At 38.1% G+C, this 20,559-nt stretch overlaps 1 pseudogene; it reads right to left on the bottom strand.

Annotated features, from left to right (window-relative positions):
• Positions 1–16,887: 16,887 nt before the first annotated feature.
• LOC112838027 (large ribosomal subunit protein eL19-like) lies at positions 16,888–17,483 on the bottom strand (annotated as a pseudogene).
• Between the last annotated feature and the right edge of the window lie 3,076 nt (positions 17,484–20,559).

Here is a 20,559-nt window from a genome sequence, read left to right as displayed (position 1 = left end):
GTCCAGATTCTAGAATATGTTTTGATAGTATCAAGGATATTGATGACCACTTCTGTTGTATTTTTTTAATTGGAAGTAGGCTAACTGACTCAGAAAAGATGTTTATTCATGATGGACTTCTTTACTTCTAGGTGAAAAGGTAGTAACTATTAACTTTTGATTATTTTATAAAACTAAGCATATACTCACAAGACATTCAATGAACATTTATTAATGAATTAATAAATTGATATTGTTAAGAAGTCTGTCAATGTAAGGTGCTACCTTAGAAGGGAAGGTGACCAGCAGGTAATCACAATAGTCCAGAGAAGCCCTAGTAAGAAGCTCCACATTCATGGTTCCACAGTGGACCGTAAAACCTCCCCACATCATTATGCCATAACATAGAAAGTTCAGTGGCTGGAGGCCAGTGCTCACAGAAGAGCCACAAGTATGGGATCAGGGTTTGGTCTACAGTGAGAGCAGGAAATGGGTGCTCCCTGGAAGGGTCCAAGTGTGAAGAATGAAGTGCAACCCTACAGTGGAACGAGGCAATGGGAGGGAAGTCCAAATAGGAGGTAAGATTAGAAATTCAGGTGACAAGACAAGTGTATTCTTAATCATAGTTGGGCAAAAAAAATTTATAGACAAGAAGAGGAAAAAGAAAACAAGCAAAAAAAAAATAGTTTAATACTTCCCCAAAGGCTTTGTCATGGCAGGTTCAACCCATTCCATATTTAGAATAGCCTGGACTTCAGGGCACAGGGAAGGGCAAGTGTGACAATTCTATATCAGTGTTTCTCAAACTTGGCTGTGAGAAAGATTCTCTCAACCACATTCTAGCCAGGCTCCTTTGAGCCCTCTTCTCTAATAACCTCAACCTTGGCCTATAAAAACTTGAACTAAACCACTAACATGTTTCTAACAGCTTAAGGCCGCCCCTAGGATGACCCAAGCTCCCTTTAAAGTGCCTGTCTGATGGTACAGCCACTCTGGAAAACAGTATGGAGGTTCCCCAAGACGTTAAAAATAGAGCTACCCTACAACCCAGCAATTGCACTACTGGATATTTACTCCAAAGATACAGATGTAGTGAAAAGAAGGGGCACCTGTATCACAATGTTCATAGCAGCAATGTCCACAATAGCCAAACTGTGGAAGGAGCCGAGATGCCCTTCAACAGATGAATGGATAAAGATGTGGTTCATATATACAATGGAATATTACTCAGCCATCAGAAAGGATGAATACCCACCATTTGCATCAACATGGATGGAACTGGAAGGGATTATGCTAAGTGAAATAAGTCAAGCAAAGAAAGACAATTATCATCTGGTTTCACTCATATGTGGAACATAAAGAATAGCACGGAGGACCACAGGGGAAGGGAGAAAAAACTGAATGGGAGGAACTCAGAGAAGGAGACAAACCATGGGAGACTCTGGACTCTGGGAAACAAACTGAGGGTTACAGAAGGGAGGGGGTTGTGGGATGGGGTAACTGGGTGATGGGTATTAAGGAGGGCACATGTTGTGATGAGCACTGGGTGTTATATGCAACTAATGGATCGTTGAACACTACATCAAAAACTAATGATGTACTATATGTTGGCTAATTGAACATCATAATAAAAAAAAAGATCAACAAAAATAAATAAATAAATAAAGTGCCTATCAGAAAACTCAAGGCTGCCAAGCTAATTAACTGTTTCTTGCAGCCAACACCTAAAGATAGGGTCCCTGTCTCCAGGCCTCTGTGGGAAGGTAGGAATCTAACTTCTGTAAGAGCCAGTTAACAAAGCCAGATAGATTTCATGTGCACCAACCCCTGCCTCCCACTTTATGTAATTTTTACTTCCTTGAGTTTACTAAGACCCCATTCACCCCCTCACTATTCATTCACTCTTTCTTTAAAATGCCCAATCACCTCTATACAAATCCAAGTTGAGTTCTGTTCACACTGAACTCTTCAATCAGACCTTACTTGTTTGTCTTTGACATCTGCAAACATTGAAAAAATCCCAATGACCAGGCTACACCCCATATCAATTAACTCAGAATATCTGGGATTGGGCTTCAGAATGTTTAAAAAACACCTTATGTGATTATAATCACAAGCCAGGGTTGAGAATAATTGCTCTAGGGTGACAAGCAAGTAGAATAAACTTCCTGTGTCATCCCTGAAGGAAACCAAATTCCCAGCCTGTCAACTGATCAGCTGCCTTTGGGCTGTGGACTAGAAGAGGGCTGATAGAGCTGGGAAGTCCAACATCATGTTGAAAGTACCAGGGTTAAGCAGAGGACGCTGGGGCCATGGCAGAGGATCTAACCCAGAACAGGCAGAGTAGGAGCAAGCCTGGCCTACATGTTCTCTGGAAACCAGCAACTAAGGCAACAGCTATGGATCTGAACTAGGAGAGAGGTTCATGTTGGATCATGGACATGCACCAGACATTAAAACAGGGTAATTGATGGAGACATTACTTTAAAATGAGAATTCTTGTGTCCTGTGCATTTTCTCTGCGTTACTGAGTTGTTGCTAAAAAAAAAAAAAAAGTCTACAACCAAAAGATCTATTTCTATTGTTTTTGTTTAAGCTTAGACCTCCTTGTGGAGGAGTGGAGGTCTAGAGTCATAGACAGATCTAGAGGACAGAGCATATTAATGAAAGAAAAAGTTTCATTGCTGATGAAATATAAGACTCTCATTTCCTCTAGATTCATTTTTGGATAGTTTAAGGACTATTTAAGGAAATTTTGAATTAGAAAAATGTAAAATAATTTAAATGATTATAAAATTTGAGAAATTTAAACAAAAATGTATCACTCATTCCTTTTCTATCTTTACCATTCCTATTTTTAAAGAATTTATTTTAAAACATGGATTTGAGATTTGCTGTACTATTTAAATATTTATAATTAATTTTGTTTTGGGTGTTTCCATTCTATTCTATATGACTCATTCAGAATACAAAGCCTCTTTCAAAAAATACATGAATAAACAATTCTTCTTAAACAAAATAAGTATGCATAGCAGGTTATGAAAATTAAGTGCTAACTTATAATCTTCCAAAATAGAACATGGTATTCCCCATCAAAACTATTATAAATTTACAAACACATATGGGTACTATCTTGTCATGATCTGCTTTCACCTTTTAATACTTTCTTGCCTCTATTTAAATGATAGTATTTTGGGAATCTCTAGTTGGATATCATTTTTTTTTTCTGTGTCAGGAGAGAAAAAAATCAACAGTACCTTTAACACAAAAACAAAGTGTGTAATAAAATTCCATTAAACTATGCCACAATGAAAAGAAATGATCTATAAGTACACACAACAATATGGATGAATTTCACTAACATAATAAATGAGAGAAGTCAAACATAAAAGAAGGCATATTGTGTGAGTCCATTTATCAGAAAAATAGGTACAACTTATTTATGCTATTAAACATTAAGATAGTGTTTAGCCTTGAGAGTGGGGGTAAGTGGGGAATTCAGGGGTTCCTTGATCTGGGTCCTGATTAACTGCGTATGGTCATTTGTGAAAATTCACTGTGATTCATACTTTTGATAGATGGCATCTTTTTGTATGTAAATTATGCTTTGAGAAAATGTTATTTTTAAAAATACTATTAGAAGTCCTCCACAGGCTTATTTTTCACCATAATGAGTTAAATCAGAAGCAGTATGGAAGAGTGGTTAAGCATTTCAGATTTGGAGTTCAGTGGCCTGTTTTGGAGCTCTGCCTCTGTCGGTTACCCGCTGTGTGACCCAATTTCTCTGAATCTCAGGTGCCTCATTGGTAAATTGGGGATTATAAAAGCCCCACATCAGAGTTATTGGGAAGCATAAATCAAATGATGATTGAAAAACAGTGGTTTGCAGCATGTGCTTGATAAATGTGAGCTATAGCTGAATTGTACATTTCTTGCACTTACAGGGAAACTTAAAACAGTTCCTAACATCTTCTACAATTGTAATATTCCATATTTTTTCTTGGTTTCTACTCCGATCCTTCCCTTCCCTACACTAAAATAAATTCAGTAAGGGCAGGCAGGATGCTTCATCATCGAAGTGGAGAGTTCAAATGATTAAAGGTGTCAGGCAAGTAACACAAATGTGTGAATCAGTAGTTGATAGCAGTGAGGGTGTCCTGGGCCTGGAGGATCCCCCACCCCGAAGGTATCCAAATTAAGTGGAAACATATAAACACTCTGACATCCTAACAGAACACTTCTGCAAAGAAGGATTCAGCCCCTGGGTTTCTGACTCCTACCTTAGACAGCACCATCTATCATGGGCATTGCAGTCAGGTAGCTTCCAATTGTGTTCAAGCTTTGCCTTTTCTAGCTGTTTCACCTTGAGCAAGTTATTCCAACCTTTTAAGCCTCATTTTATTCATTTGTAAAGTGGAAATTACAATATCTTGCATGTTGCATTATAAAGATTAGATGGAATTGCTCTGCCCATGCCTGGGATATAGGTATAGTAGCTAGGATATAATAGTATTTTTTTATATCTCCTAGCCCTTGATTAATGAGCAGCACTAAGAGAGTCAGAGAGCTAAAATAATAGTAAAAGCAAAACAAACACACACACACAAATAACCTTGTGGTTTGGCTGGTTGATTGATCAAGTGATAATGGAGATCTACTCTGTATAACAGAAAAATGATATGCAGTTATTTCAAGTAAAATCCTAATGAAATTTGACTGCTGACTATAGGCTGTACATGTGATTTATCTTTGGATACATCATTTTGATTTATTTTGTCAACGTCTATGATTAAGTTTTGTTAATTTGTCCATATTTGTTACCCATTCCAGAATCTGTCTCAAGAGAATGTAAAAACTTGAAACCCCTGGCCCAGTCTATGGTCACAAAAGAGGATGGTGCTCAGTAGGCCATAACCTTGCTTTTCTCAGGACCCATTCATTCAATTTGAACAATACTAAGCATCTAGCATATGTATGCACACTGACAGTTGTGAAAGATGATATAAATGTTATTAATGCTCAGCTCCTTCTGCAAAGAGTCTTGGAGTGAAATGAAGGGAATAAGTTGTATGTACAACTAATTATCACAAGGCAGACTTGATTTGACCAAGTGCAATCCCTTTAGAGAAAAGGCCTTTGGATGTACAAAAAGGCAATAAAGATCCAGGTATGTGTGTAGATAGTGAAATACAGTTGACCCTTGAACAACATAGGTTTGAATTACACAGGTTCACTTATTCGTGGATTTCTTTCAAAACAGTATTGTAAATGTATTTTATCTTCCTTATGATTTTCTTAATAACATTTTATTTTCTCTACCTTACTTTATTGTAAGAATACAGTATATAAATACATATATATAGCATGCAAAATGTGTGTTAATTGACTGTTAATGTTACCAGTAAGGCTTCTAGTCAAGAGTAGGCTCTTAGTAGTTAAGTTTTTGGGGAATCAAAAGCTATATGTGGATTTTTGACCACACAGGGATTGGTGTCCCTAACTCCCACTTAGTTCAAGGGTCAATTGTACATGGGAGAGAACTTTGAGGGAAAAAATCTATATTTACGGGGTAGAAAAAGAAATATGACCCAGAAAGAAGACATAAAAAGAGTAAACTCAGAGATAGGAGGAGAAATCACAAAAAGTAATTCATTCTTTGAAAATCAATGGAAAAGGAAAATTTTAGGAGGAAAGTTGGACAATGTCATCAACTGCTACAGTGAATGGTGAGAATAGAGCACACATCACCAGATTTGCTATGACTCATTCTTTGGGATTGCTAGCAACCTTTCTGAGAGCAGGCTCTGTGGAATGCTAAAGACAAAAGGAAGAGGGGAAAGAGGAAGGAAGGAGTGGGAATTGGGTTAGTTAGAAGGTTGAACTTTTTCTTTTAAGAAGTTAGGCTATCACAGAAGGGTGTAGAATTGATAAAGGAGGAGAACTGGGGAGAGAGAGGCCAGAGAGACCAAGCCTGTGAGAGTTTCACATGCGTTCTAAGCCCTGAGAAGTGAAATGAGGTGCATGGAAGGGAAATCTGACACATGGCCAGACTGTATTGGGGAAAATCCTCTTGGCCATACCGAAGAGAACATATTAGAATTTTGTTTGGTTTGAGGTTTTGGTTTGGTTTATTTATTAATTGTTAAAAATATCCCTCCAAATGTTGTGAAGAGGAACCGGTGTGGCAAGAAAGCAATTGAGAGTAGAATAAAACAAAAAAGACAAGATAATCAAAGAGTGTGATAACAAATCACAGGAAACAGCTTCTACTGAGGTATGAGTCAACAGAGAGGAGAAAATATAGAAATTTTGTTTTTGTTTTTGTTTTTGTTAGTGTATGTTATCTTATTTTGTGTAGAAGAAAGAAAGCAAGGGATTGGTGATCTTTACCCACCCATGAGGTAAAGCTAAAGGGACCTTTTCAGAAACAGTGGAGTAGAAATGAATACTTAAGGGGAGTGAGAAGGGTTGAGAGTAGTCACTGTAAGAAGAGGATGCTACCGTGAATCAGGGGGATGAACTGGCTGGCACTGAGAAGGGTCATGCACCCCACCTCAGCACAAGCACTGATTTGCAAGGGGAGAGCCAATGGGCACAATTCTGGCTGGACTTTTTTATAGGAATGCTCATGAGCACAGCACTGGGGAAACAAATAGTGAGGGTGGGGTGCATGCAAGAGAGGGGTTATATGTGGGAGTCAGCCAAGTAGCTAAGTCCAAACAGGAGAGAAAATGGAATGTGGGAAATAGGAGGTGTTACCACAAAGAACTATGAAAAGTCATGATTAGTGGAAAGATGGGAGGGTGTGGGTACAGAAGAGGATTTCTCAATTCCAGGATTTGACCTGGAGTAGTTTTAAGAATAAGAAGTTACTCATCAATTAGCAAGTAGAAGTGAGCTTAGGACAAACACTACACTGTGAAGAAAAATAAAGCAGCCGCAAAAGAGGAATTAGGACACCCTGAGGGTAGAGTGGGGGGGGGCTATTTTATATCTGTTGGTCATGGAAGGCATTGCTGATGAAGAGACATTTGAAAAGATAGCAGAATGAAGGTAGAGGCAATAAGTTACCTGGAGGAAGAGTGTTCCAGGGAAAGGAAATCACTAAGTACAGAGGCCCTTGGCTGAGGCTGTGCTCAGAGTGTTCAAGATACAGCAAAGAGCCCAGTGTGGCTGGAACAGAATGGAGGAGGGGAAAAGTGGAAGGAAATGAGACCAGAGAAGTAGTAGGGATCTAGAGCATCCCAACTCAGTACTTGGGCTTTCACTTTACAGAGAGCCATTGGACAGATTTGCAATACAGGAGTGACCGTATCTAACTTACGTTTTAAAAAGTCTCTCTGATCAAGTTTCTTATCACTATGGTATTTCAGATAAAGGCTGGGATAACAGTCATTGGGACCTGGTATACAGCTATGGTTTTTTTCATAGACCTTAAAAAAATAAATACATATTCTTAGTTCCCAAACCCTAGAGATTCTGGCTCAGCAGGTTTAGAGTGGCTCCCAGGAATGTATCTTTTTTTACGTCCCTTAAGTGATTCTGATACAACGGGTCTGTTGCCTGTAATTTGGGAATTCCTAGTACAATAAGACATTGCATTAAATGACTCAATCATCTTTATCACTGCTATAACTCATCTGGACTTTGACAACTAACTTGTCTTAACAATGTGAAAATACTAAGCAGTTACTGGTTTTGACAAAAATCCAAAGCATTCTGTGTATATTTTATTATTATCTGCAAATTGTGTTGTATACATCTTTGTATCAGTAATATTTATAATAAATATTTTACAAATACATCTCATTGCTTTGTGAATACCAGATGGGTGTGTGTGTGTGTGTGTGTGTGTGTGTGTGTGTGTGTGTGTGTGTGTGTGTTGGGTGAAGAAAGGAAGGGCAAAAGCAGGACACCACTTACGAGGTTATTATAATAATCCAGATGACAGGTAGTAATAGTGAAAGTGGTCAGAGTGGTCAGATTGTCAATATGTTTTCAAGGTTTAGCCAAAAAGGCTTATTGATCGATCATACATGGGATGTGATAAAAACAGAAGGCAAGGAAAGCTCTAAGGCTTTTGGTCTGAACAACTGGAAGAATGGAATTGCTTTTTGCAAAAGTGAGTACTGGAGGAAAAGCAGGTTTCAGGAAGGGACGGTTGGAATCAAGGATTTGGCTTTGACCAGACACAGTTTGAGATTTCTATTAGACATCCAAGTGTAGTTACTAATTGTGTATATCACTGAAGAGACTGGAGATGTAAAATTAGAAGTCACTGGTATACAGTTGTCCTCAGCCAGAGTGCCAGATGAGGTTGACTAGTGCGAGGGTAAACAGTAAGGAAAAGGAGTACATGAATGGAGCCACGGGGCACCACAGTATTGAGAGGTTGGGGGTGGGGGATGAGAAGGAACCAGCACTGGAGTCTACGAATACAGGTAAGAGAAAAACTCAGAAAGCAGCGTGTTGGAAAGCAAGTGAAGAAAATGTTTCAAGGAGAAGGAAGTGATCAGCTCTGTCAAATGCTCCTCATAGTTCAAGGACGTGGATGACTGAGAATCATAGTTCAAGGACGTGGATGACTGAGAATCAAGCATTGAATTTGGCAATGCAGAGGTAAGCAATGGCCTCAGTGAAAGCTAGTTCTGTGAAGTTAAGAGAATTTACTGTTGTTTTTCTTTAAGATGGGAGATATTGCCGAAAATATTTCCCAGATTATGGGCATAAATAAAAAATGAAAAAAGTGATTATTCAAAAAAAGTATGTCCCTAAAGAAAGCAAAGATAGGATCTCTTGCACAAGTTAGGGGCATTGGCCTAACACAGGAGCAAGGACAGTTATTTACTGGGAAGTAAGCCGTGTTATAGACTCAGATGCTGATAGGTCAACACTGTAGAATTTCTGAAAGTTTTCTTCTGCTGGCTTCTATTTTTCTCTGTGAAATAGTAAATAGAGTTAATGACTAAGAAGACAGAGTGGGGAAGAGAAGCTGGAAGGTTCAGGAGAGAGAAAATATTACCGGCACTACTGGTGTAGAGGCTTTTAGCAAAATTCAAATGTTCAGACTTGTAGAATAAGGTACATCTAATTTTGACATTTTACAAAAAGGAGTTTCTGGTTTTGTTATGATGTATTTATATATATATATATATATATATATACATATATACATATATATATATATATTGCGTTTTGTTTGTAACATTTGTGTTTATAAAATGTGTATATTGGAGGGCTGAAGCCAGTGGCAAGAGGAGATGAAAATACAAAAGAAAGACTGATAAATTGATCCACCGAGGCCCTAAAGGGAACGGGAGGATGTGGGATTTAGAACAGAAGTGCACAGATTAGTCTCAGACAGGAGGGAAGGGAATAAGGACAGGAACAAGTGTTAAATGTGCATATAGGGAGGGTTTTCAAACCTGATAGAATCACTTTCCTCCATACCTACAGCTGAGAATGATGAAGTCCATGGGGGCAGAGTAGTCAAGCTAAAGAAAACAATGTGGATGAGCAGTTGAGGAAATGGAAGAGGGTGCTGCAATAGTGTGTGCCACGGATTGCTAAGTGTCACTCAGTATCCAACTGAGCTTCGGTAGTATATTTTTTGGGATTCAACAGCCCACCTGGTTGTACGATTTTCTCCAACATTTCCCTGAAGTTAAAGGATAAATATCTGCTTATATGGCAGTCAGCCCCTTCCCCAAAAAGAAGCACCAAGAGAAGCAAATGTGGCTGTCTAAGATAAATGTAATTCTTGTGGAATATTAAATACACATTCATTGATTTACTTGTTCCACAAAAGGTTACTGAGCATCTTCTATATGCTAGGAGCAAAACGAGAGCCTGCAGTCGAATTGAAACAAGACATTAATAAAATTAGCTCACAAGTAAATGGAAAATGGCAATAGTGAACCCACTGGGAAAGCAAGAGGGAAGGAGCTATAACAGCATATAATAGTGATCTATTTTTCCCATGGTAGAATGGAAGCCAAGATTACACAAAGATCTGAAGACTGAGTAGGAGTCCCTTAGAGGAAAAGGATGCGGGAACTGTACCCTGGGCAGAGAAAACAACATATGCACAACCCTGGAGGCCAGGGGGAGCATACTGAGTACCAGGGACTGGAAACCAAACCTGAACGCTGGCAAGAGCAAGAACAGAGTGAGACAATAAAAATAAACAGAGTGGGCCTTGAGGTCCATGTTCAGTATTTTCCCTATACCCTTAGAGCAAAGGAAACCACTGAATTTGTCGGCAGGAGAGTCTAGCGATGGGATTTGCATTTCCCAAAAACCATCTTGGGTGTGAAGGCGGATGTCTGGAGGTTCTGCAGGAGCCTCCAGGAGATGATAGGGCTGAGAATGGCGAGAGAGGGGGCAGTGGCAATGGGGGCAGAGAAGTGAATGGATTCAAGAGATCACTGGAGCTTAACACCGTTAGTGCCTTATGGTAGACCGGATAAAAAGGGTGCGGGAGAGGGGACAGAATACCCGATTTCTGGCTTGTTCAACAGGCTGGATGGTGCAGCTTTGGGAAGTGGGTAGGAAAATGAGGAGTTCAGTTTTTGTCACATTCACGCTGACACAGTCACAGGAGAAACCCTTACATAATTTATTTGGTATTAAAATAATCGTAATCAATACAGCTGTTGGTGATGCTAAATATAACCTACATTCTAGCATTTCGTTCTGATATTCCATATGTGTTTTCAGATTTTGCCTTTTCTATCATCATTTGTGAGATATATTAAATGATAATCCTCTCATCTGCAAAAAGATGTCATGGCATGATAACATGTTTTCTACTGGGGAACTAAAAGTTAACACCATTTTATGGGGTAGGAGGTTGCAGAGGAAGGAAGAACACGAGCATCTTAAAGAAAAAGAACACTGGAGTCCTAAACATCTCAGCAGTTAACAAAATCTCAGACTCCAGGCCAATTACTTAGCCCCTCCAAACTTAAGTTTATTCACTTTTGAATGCAAGACACAGAGGCAAGAATAAATGGGCTGAATTCAAAATGTCTTCTAGTTATAAAACTTAAAAGAATTACTTGTTAACATAAAGTATACAATAAATAGCCCAGGCTTATATTCTGTATTCTTAGATTTCTGAGTTACTCTATGAAGTTAGAACTTTTCCACACCCCCCCATTGAAAAAAACTAAAAAGCAGAAAGACACATGCTCCAAAGTGAATAACTGAAAAGCAACAAAGTCAAGATATCTAAGAAAGAAGAGGAAAAAATGGTAATTTATGTATTATAAAAAAAAAAAAACACGACTGAAGGAAGGAATTACATACTTTTTTTAAAATGCCAACAGTAAGACCATCAAGTAAATAGGGAGTAGGAGGATATTGAAAAAAAAGAATTAAAAAAGCAGAAGAAAGATAACTGTGAAGTAATGACACTGACAACAATAGGAAACACCTGCAATTTAATAGCTCCTGATATGCTGTATTAAGGTAAACCAGATTTTTCTGAGTGTAAATAAAATGTAAAGAAATAATAGTCCTAATTCCACTCACTCCGGATACTAAATTTTTTTTTATATTTCCTGTTACTTTTTTAAAACCATTTTTGAGGATCAATAATTTTTATAAATATAAGATTAGAATAATGCAGAGCACATAAGATTCTGTGTATTGCTGTAAACATTTTTAAAACCTTTATAATAAACATCTCTGTTTCCTAAATATTTTTCAGAACATTATTTTTATACATAATTAGTAAATAATAATGTATGTATTTTGTAACTTATTAAACTAATATCCTATGTTTGGGGTTTTAGAGTTTCTTATTTCTCACAATTTTTTTAAGATTTTATGTATTTATTTGTGAGAGCGAGCGAGCACAAGTGGGGGTCAGGGGCAGAGGCAGAGGCAGAGGGAGAAGCAGACTCCCACTGAGCAGGGAGCCCAATGCGAGGCTCAATTCCAGGACCCCAAAATCATGACCTGAGCCCAAGGCAGACGTTTAACTCACTGAGCCACCCAGGTGCTCCACTTATTTCTCACTATTATTAATGATATAATATAATGAAAATCTTTAAACAAATATATGTTTGCCTCTCTGATTCTGTAAGGCTATCCTGTATCCTGTAAGGCTACAACATGTTTGTAGTAACATGTTGCATCAAATAACCTGAGCTGCTTTAACATTTTTGTATATATTTTATTTTCTTTTTATTCTAATGTAATTGAGGAATAAATGACAAAGAGAATTGCATATATTTAAAGCATACAATGTGATGATTTGATATACATGTATGTTGAGAAATGATTACCAAGATCAAGATGATTGACACATCTATCACCCCACTTTTTTAGTTAACTCTGTGTGTGTGTGTGTATGTGTCTCATAAGAACACTTAAGATCTACACTCAACAACTTCTAAGTATACGATACCATATTATTAACTATAGTCACATGCTGTACATTAGATTCTCAGAATTTATTTTTCTAATTGAAAGTTAGAAATACCCTTTGACCTATATCTCCTCATTTTCCCCTCATGCCTGTCCCTGGCAACGACCATTCTATTTTCTATTCCTATGAAAACAGTTTTTTTTTTCTTTTTTTAAGATGCTACATGTAGGTGATACCATACAGTATTTGTCTTTGTCTGGCTTATTTCACTTACCATAATGCCATCGAGATTCATCCATGTTGTCTCAAATGGCAGAATTTCTTCTATTTCATAGCTGAATAATATTCCTGTGTGTGTGTGTGTGTGTGTGTGTGTGTGTGTGTGTGTGTGTGTGTGTACACACCTTCTTCATCCATTCATCTGTCAAAGGACATTTAGGTCATTTCCATATGTTGGCTCTTGTGAATAATGCTGCAGTGAATCATGGGAATGCAGATATCTTTTTGAGATACTGATTTTCTTTTTTTTTTTTTTAAAGATTTTATTTATTTATTTGACAGAGAGAGACACAGCCAGAGAGGGAACACAAGCAGGGGGAGTGGGAGAGGGAGAAGCAGGCTTCCCGCAGAGCAAGGAGCACAATGTGGGACTCGATCCCAGGACTCTGGGATCATGACCTGAGCCGAAGGTAGACGCCTAACGACTGAGCCACCCAGGTGCCCTGATTTTATTTTCTTTAGAAATACACCCAAGAATGGCAATCATATGGTAGCTGTCTTTTTAGTTTTTCGAGGAAACTCCACAGTGGTTTCCACTGTGGCTGCACCAATTTACATTTCCACCAACAATGCACAATTGTTCCCTTTTTATTACATCCTAACCAACTTTTGTTATCTCTTGTCTTCTGATAATAGCTATCCTAACAGGTGTGAGCTGATATCTCAGTGTGGCTTTTATTTGAAATTCCCTGATGATTAGTGATGTTGAGCATGTTTTACATGTACCCATTGGCCACTTTTATTTCTTCTTTGGAAAAATGTCTATTCAGGTCCTTTGCTTATTTTGTAATTTTATTATTCGCTTTTTTGCTATTGAGATTTATGAGTTGTTTATACATTTTGGACATGAACCTTCTATCAGATATATGGTTTGTAAGTATTTTCTCCCATTCTATAGGTTGTCTTTTCAATTAACTGATTGTTTCCTTTGCTGCACAGAAGCTCTTTACTTTGATGTAGACCCGCTTATTTTAGCCTTTGTTGCTTGTGCTTTTGGCGTCTGATTTAAAAAATCATTGCTAAGACCAATGTCAAAGAGTTTACCATCTATGCTTTCTTCTAGGAGTTTTATTGTTTCAGGTCTTATGTTTAACCCATTTCGAGTTAACATTTGTGAGTGGTATAAGATAGAAGTCCAGTTTCAGTCCTTTGCAGGTGGATATCTAGTTTTACTGAAGAGACCATCTTTTCCCCACTGTGTATTCTTGGTGCCCTTGTCAAAGATTAATTGACTGTATATGCATGGGCTTATTCTGGGCTCTCTATTCTGTTCCACTGGTTTATGTGCCTGTTTTTATGCCAGGACCATACTGTTTTTTTTTATTACCGTAGCTTTGTAATATAGTTTGAAATCAGGAAATGTGATACCACTAGTTTTGTTCTTTCTCAAGATTGCTTTGGCTATTCAGGATCTTTTGTGGTTACATACAAATTTTAGGATAGTTTTTTTCTATTTCTGGAAAATATTATTGAAATTTGGATAGGGGTTGTTGGGGCGCCTGGGTGGCTCAGTTGTTAAGCGTCTGCCTTCGGCTCAGGTCATGATCCCAGGGTCCTGGGATGGAGTCCCACATCAGGCTCCCTCCTCGGCAGGAAGACTGCTTCTCCCTCTCCCACTCCCCCTGCTTGTGCTCCTGCTCTCGCTGTGTCTCTGTCAAATAAATAAATACAATCTTTAAAAAAAAAAAGAAAAAAAAGAAATTTTGGTAGGGGTTGTATTATATATCACCTTGGGTAGTATGGCTGCTTTAACAATATTATTTCTTCCAACCTAAGAACATGAGATTTCTTGCTATTTACTTGTGTCTTCTTCAGTTTATTTCATCAATATCTGATAGTTTTCAGGTCTTTAACACCCTTGATTAAATGTATTCCTAAATATTTTATTGTTGTTGATGCTACTGTAGATGGGATTCCTTTTTAATTTCTCTTTCAGATAGTTTGTTGTTAGTGTATAGAAACACAACAGATTTGTGTATGTTGATTTTGTATCCTGCAACTTTACTGAATTTATTTATTATTTGTAGCAGTGAAGCCTTTAGCGTTTTCCATATATAAGATCATGTCATCTGCAAACAGATGGTTACTTCTTCTTTTCCAATTTGGATGCCTTTCATTTTTTTTTTTCTTGCCTAATTGCTCTGGCTAGGCCTTCCAGTACTATGCTGAGTAGAGGTGGAGAGAATTTCTTAAGATTTGTTCTGTGGCCTAACATATCTAATCTGGAGAAGGGTCCATGTGCACTTGTGAAGAATATGTATTCTGGGGCTTATTGGATGGAATATTCTGTATGTGTCTGTTAGGTGCATTTGGTCTAAAGTGTAGTTCAAGTCCATTGTCTCCTTATTGATTTTTTGTCTGGATAATCTATCCATCGTTGAAAGTAGGGTATTGATGTCCCCTACTATCACTGCATTGCTGTCTATTTCTGCCTTCAGATTTGTTAGTAATTGTTGAATATGCTTAGGTGCTCCAATATTAGGTACATACATATTTAAATTGTTATATCCTCTTGACGAATTGACCCCTTTATCATTATATAATGACCTTCTTTGTCTCTTGTTAGAGCTTTTGATTTAAAGTCCATTTGTCCATATAAAGTCCATATAAGTATAACTACTCCTTCTCTCTTTTGGTTTCCATTTGCATGGAATACCTTTCCCTATCCCTTCATTTTCATCCTATAAGTGTCCCTAAAGCTTAAGTAAGTCTCTTGCAGGAAGAATATAGTTGAGTTTTTAAATCCATTTGGCCACTTCTGTCTTTTAGTTGGAGAATGTAAGCCATTTACATTTAGAGTAATTATTGATAGATAAAGACTTACTATTGCCATTTGATTGTTTTATAGTTCTTTTGTTTCTTTCTCCCCCCTTACTGTCTTTCTTTATGAATTGATTATTTTTGTAGTGTTAGCCTTGATTCTTTGTCTTTACTTTTTGTATTTATTATAGATTTTGCTTTGTGATTACCATGAGACTTTCATAATACATCTTATAGTTTAAACAGTCTATATTAAGCTGATAACAATTTGCTTCAATTGTATAACAAAGTTCTACACATTTACTTACCAAAGATAAAGGTAGAGAGAGATGATAATGAGTTGATGGGGGGACAGGCCCCCTGACCCTACCTTTTGTGGGCTAGTCTAACGTCTGTATTTTTCTTAGGCATTGCACTCATCTTATGTTGTTACCCAGAAACACAAACACAAATGAAAATTGCAATATAGAAACCTAGAAGAATGATTTTAAAAACAACTACTTTTATTTGCTTTACCTTAAAAGCCCAGGGGATTTATATAGTGTGTCATGCAGAGAGCTTTCCAAGAAAACACTTTAGATACTTGTCTATCTCTTTAAAACTTCTCAATTTAAGCAGCTACAAAATTTTTCCTTTCTCCCAGTCCCTTTACTGTTTATGTGCTTCCTTTTTAGCTCCACCCCCTCTACTTTGCCACTCTGCTTGGGACCCTACCTCCTATACTCAGCCCTAGCTGTGGAATATGGTCTACTTTACTGAGGATCTTCCCTTATAGGGAACAGCCTTCTAGAATTCTGGTGAAAAACTCTTCCACCTTGTGAAACACATAACTATTAGTTCAGAATCTAATTTAACTGCTAGACCAGAAGCTCCATGTGAACTAGCATTTTGTTTATCCATTATTTTATATCCATCATCTAACATAGTATAGAGAACATAATTAAACCCAATTAATATTTGTTGAATGAATGAATGCTTAGAGTTTTCTAGTGTGCAGTGGAAGGGGAAGGATTATGTGGAAGGGTTATGGCCAGGATAGAAAAGGAAAAAGATAGGGCCAAAGAAAAGGGGAAGGCAAGGGGCCGAGAGTATAGTACTAGAAAATATAACCAGCATCCTTTAGTCAAGCTGAAGAACCTCCATTTTCTGACCCATCCCTTTCTCATCTTCCTGGAGATCCATTCATCAACTGAGCTGTGAACATGACAAGACCAAGAAGCCTTCCAGGTTCTGAAACACAAGTAGCTGCTCCCTGCCAGGTGCCCTCCAATCTCTCACTTACTGCTTTTGCTGTTGTCTGTCAAAATCTTCCTGTGGAAAAAGATATTTGCAGATGTTAGAGAACATTCTGATAGAGACTTTCCATCTGAAATCATAAGAATTAAAAGGGCTTTGTATCTTTTTTTTTTTTTTCCAGATAAAGGTCTGTTTTATTAAGTAACTGATCCGTGTAATTGCTGAGGTCACTATATACAGACAAAAGAAAGGGAGTTTTATTTCTTGGCCTCTTCCCCCTTGGACAGAATCTTGATAATTTCCTCCTTCTTGCCCTAAAGCTGCTCTTTATAGCTCTTGCATTCTTCCTTGGTCTTAGATCTGCAGGCCTCAGCTTGGTGAGCCAGAAGCTTCTTCTGAGCCTTGTCTACCTTTAGCTTATGGATATGTTCCAGGAGAATCTGCTTGCTTTTGAATACATTACCCTTTACTTTCAAGAACGGGATGTGATACACAGCAGTAAATCTTCTTAGATTCTTGATATCTTCTGAGCAGCTGGGGCAAAATTCTCATCCTTTTCATCCAGGTTACCTGCTCAGGCATTCAAGACTTGGCACTACCTTTTCTCTTACCAATGCCCATATGCCTGCCTTCTGGTGGGCCAAAGCATTTTTTCTGGCACCAAGCCTGGGAATGGACAGTTACAAGCTTCCAGATATCAGTCCATCTTTGTTCAGTTTCCACATCTGCTGACAGGAGACAGGAGTTGGCATTGGCGATTTCATTGCTCTCATTGGGGGTTCAACCAGACCTTTGTTTTGCCATAGTGGAGGACACTGGAGGCAAGCCTCTTCTGAAACCTGAGCATGCTCATGGCTGTGCTTGCAGTGGCAAAAGGAAAGCAAAAGGGCTTTGTGTTTCAAGAGAGCCCCTTAGCCAGAAAGAAGGCAGATGTCCAAGGCATTTGTGTATCAAGAACAAATACTCGTGGCTTTGTCCTTGATTGAGGTCTTTCGATTCTATGTGCATGGAGAAGAGATTCTGAGTTTTTCTTTTTAGAAAACATATATAAGAATAATTGGTGATATTCAGTGTCATCTAACTCAGACAGAAAAAAATTGGGAAATAGTCTATGTAGGGAATTCTGTTTTCTGGAAGGCAGGGTTTAGTTTTAGTTTTTGTTTTTAGCTATTGCAAGAAAAGAAGATACATTTTTTTTTGTGCTTTGACATTTAGTTTGACCAATACAATCATCTGAATTTAGTTTTTAGTCAATTCAACTTTGTATCTTAAAAGTCCTAAAATTGGCTTAGAAAAAGTCATCACTCCTAGGATATCCTCAAATAATAAACACAAACATATGGGGAAGAAAAGATAGCCACCAATAAATTTTTAAAAAATCATACCCCTTCTTTATCACCAGTCCCGGTAAGAAATAGAACAAAATGACCTAATAGAGGACACAATATTATGGAGTTGTACCTAGTTTGGGTGGTGGGAAGGGGTAGTTTCCTTACATTCCCAGCTGTCTACATTCCAGAATTAATTAGTAATAATTGAGGTATTCTCCTGAATCTAAAACATATCTTTTAAGCAATTTTTCTATGTGAGAAACATGTCTTTCTCCTTCTTTCATAACCAGAGCACACAGTCTTAATGCTCAAGCAGTGCCAATTATTATGTTCAAAATATACCTCATTTAATTTAAAAAACACTTCTACCTAAATGGGATTACTATGAGGTGATATAAGAGGAAGAAAAAGGGGAAAAACTATGGAATATAGGAGGAAATCTTCTACAGCACGTCAGTTTAACACATACAGAAATAATGGATATGTTTGAACCTCTGAAGGAATTTGGTGGTTAAACATCTATAGAGTATACCAAACAGGTTAGTCTGTGTGATCACTGACACCAATTCTTCCCAGACATCTTAATACCTCATGCAAGCTCTCAGAGGTTCAAGTATATTCTCTAAATATTAACTAGCCCCAAATTTTAGTGGAAGGAAGCACCTGGCTGACTGTGTGGGGAAAATATTAATTTAGGGTATATTACATTTTGTCATTGCCTACTCCCCCCCCCCCATACATGAATTTGTATTAGGATCGGCCTGTTGTAACATGAAACACTTGGCTATAATGCATAATAGTGAAAAGACTAAATGTTTCCCAAGTGAAGTTCACATAGCATGACTGTTATTACAAGACCTAAGCAAATCACTTCATTAAGTAATATGCCCATGGAATAAATAACTATTAGAAAAACATATCTAGATTTATTAACTGAGCTAAGGGAGTAATAAATCATGGTGACTTGTGAATCTAAATTTATTTTTTTAAATAACACTGTAGTGGGCTGAATGGTGGCCACAAAATAGATATGTCTATGTCCCAAACCCTAGAAGCTGTGATATTACCTTATTTGGAAAAAAGGTTTTTGCAAATGTAATTAAGGATCTTGAGAAGATAATTTTGGATTATGCAGGTGGGTCCTAAATTAAATGACAAGTGTCTTTATAAGAGACATAAAGAGAAGAAATCAAACACATAGAAGAAAAGACAATATGAAGACAGAAGCAGTGATGTAGCCACAAGTCCAAGAATGCAGATGGCCACCAGAATCTGAAAGAGGCAAAGAACAATTCTCTCCTGGACCTGCAGAAAAAGCAGAGCCCTGCCAGATTTTGAACTTATGGTCTACAGAACTGTAAGAGAATAAATTTCTGCTGTTTTAAACCACCCAGCTTGTGGTGATTTGTTATGGCAGCCCTAGAAAACTAATACAGCCATCTAGATTACTCTGTATTTTAAACTTGTTTGGAGAGTGAATTCCAGCTATAGAGAAAACTCCTGGACATGTCCTCAGGATTGATGGCTTCTTATAATACAGGTTCCACCCAGAACTAACTGTGTGACCTTGAATAAGAATCTTAGCCTCCTATTAATTTCTTTATGTGCAGTTGGACTAGATGATCTTAAAGCTGCCTTCCAAATCTAAATTCTACACTTCTTGTAATAGCTGACAGTAGAACACTGAATAAGGAGAAGCACAGCTAGCATTTTGTAAACACAGAGTCTCACACATACATACCAGATCTCAAATACACATACACACCCTCCCCCATACCACCCCCCGACGCAACCCACACCACCCTACACACACATTCTTATTAAAAAAACTTTTGGGTTTGTGTTATGAGAGAGGGAAGAAGAAACATGATTAGCTATAATTGCTATCATTTATATGCCAAATGTTGTTTCGTGTAATCCTTATGATAAACTTGCTGCTGTAGCAGTCTGGGTCCAATCAGGAGACAGAAACAGCACAGTGGTTTAAACATGGGCAGTTGATATAAAGGATAATTAAACTAAGATAAAAGAATAACTGTAAGATCAGAAGAAACCCTGTATAGTAAACCAAGGCTGAGGGAGAGTATCCAAGGAAGGACAAACTTGAAGGAAGATCAGACCTTGTTGGAGTAGGTATGGTTTAGTCACAGGACAGCAGAGAAATTTGCTGATTTGGCCAGGCTGGAGCAGGTCTGGAGCTGCTGGGCAAACAGCAGAACACCTTCCAGAGTATGCGCAGAGAGCAGGCTCTTAGCTACTGGCCACGGGATGCAATGGGAGTCTAGGTGCTGGCCAAGGAAGAGGCCTTCTGAGTATGAGGGATGCAGGAAACCTGCAGAAGAAACACTACCTGTTATGTGATGCTCTGTCCATGGTGGTTGCATGCAGCCTGCATAGAGCTCTGGGTTCCATGTGGAGAGGTCTGCAGAAAGGATATCATCACCCAGAGCTGCAAAAATCACAAAAGGATGGCATTCTGGGCCTATCACTGAGACAGGCTCCACCAGATGTCATCACATCCACCCTGCTGATCTCCCCAGCCCACACCAGAAATCCCAAGAAACCTCTTCCTCCTCAATGTCCTTCTAATACCCTCTA

The sequence above is a fragment of the Callorhinus ursinus genome, unplaced genomic scaffold (genome assembly GCF_003265705.2).
Source record: "Callorhinus ursinus isolate GAN/ISIS: 27379988/994484 unplaced genomic scaffold, GSC_fseal_2.0 scaffold22, whole genome shotgun sequence".
NCBI classification, from domain to species: Eukaryota; Metazoa; Chordata; class Mammalia; order Carnivora; family Otariidae; genus Callorhinus; species Callorhinus ursinus.
Note: the sequence above shows the minus strand (reverse complement) of the source record. Positions and strands in the feature narration are given on the sequence as shown.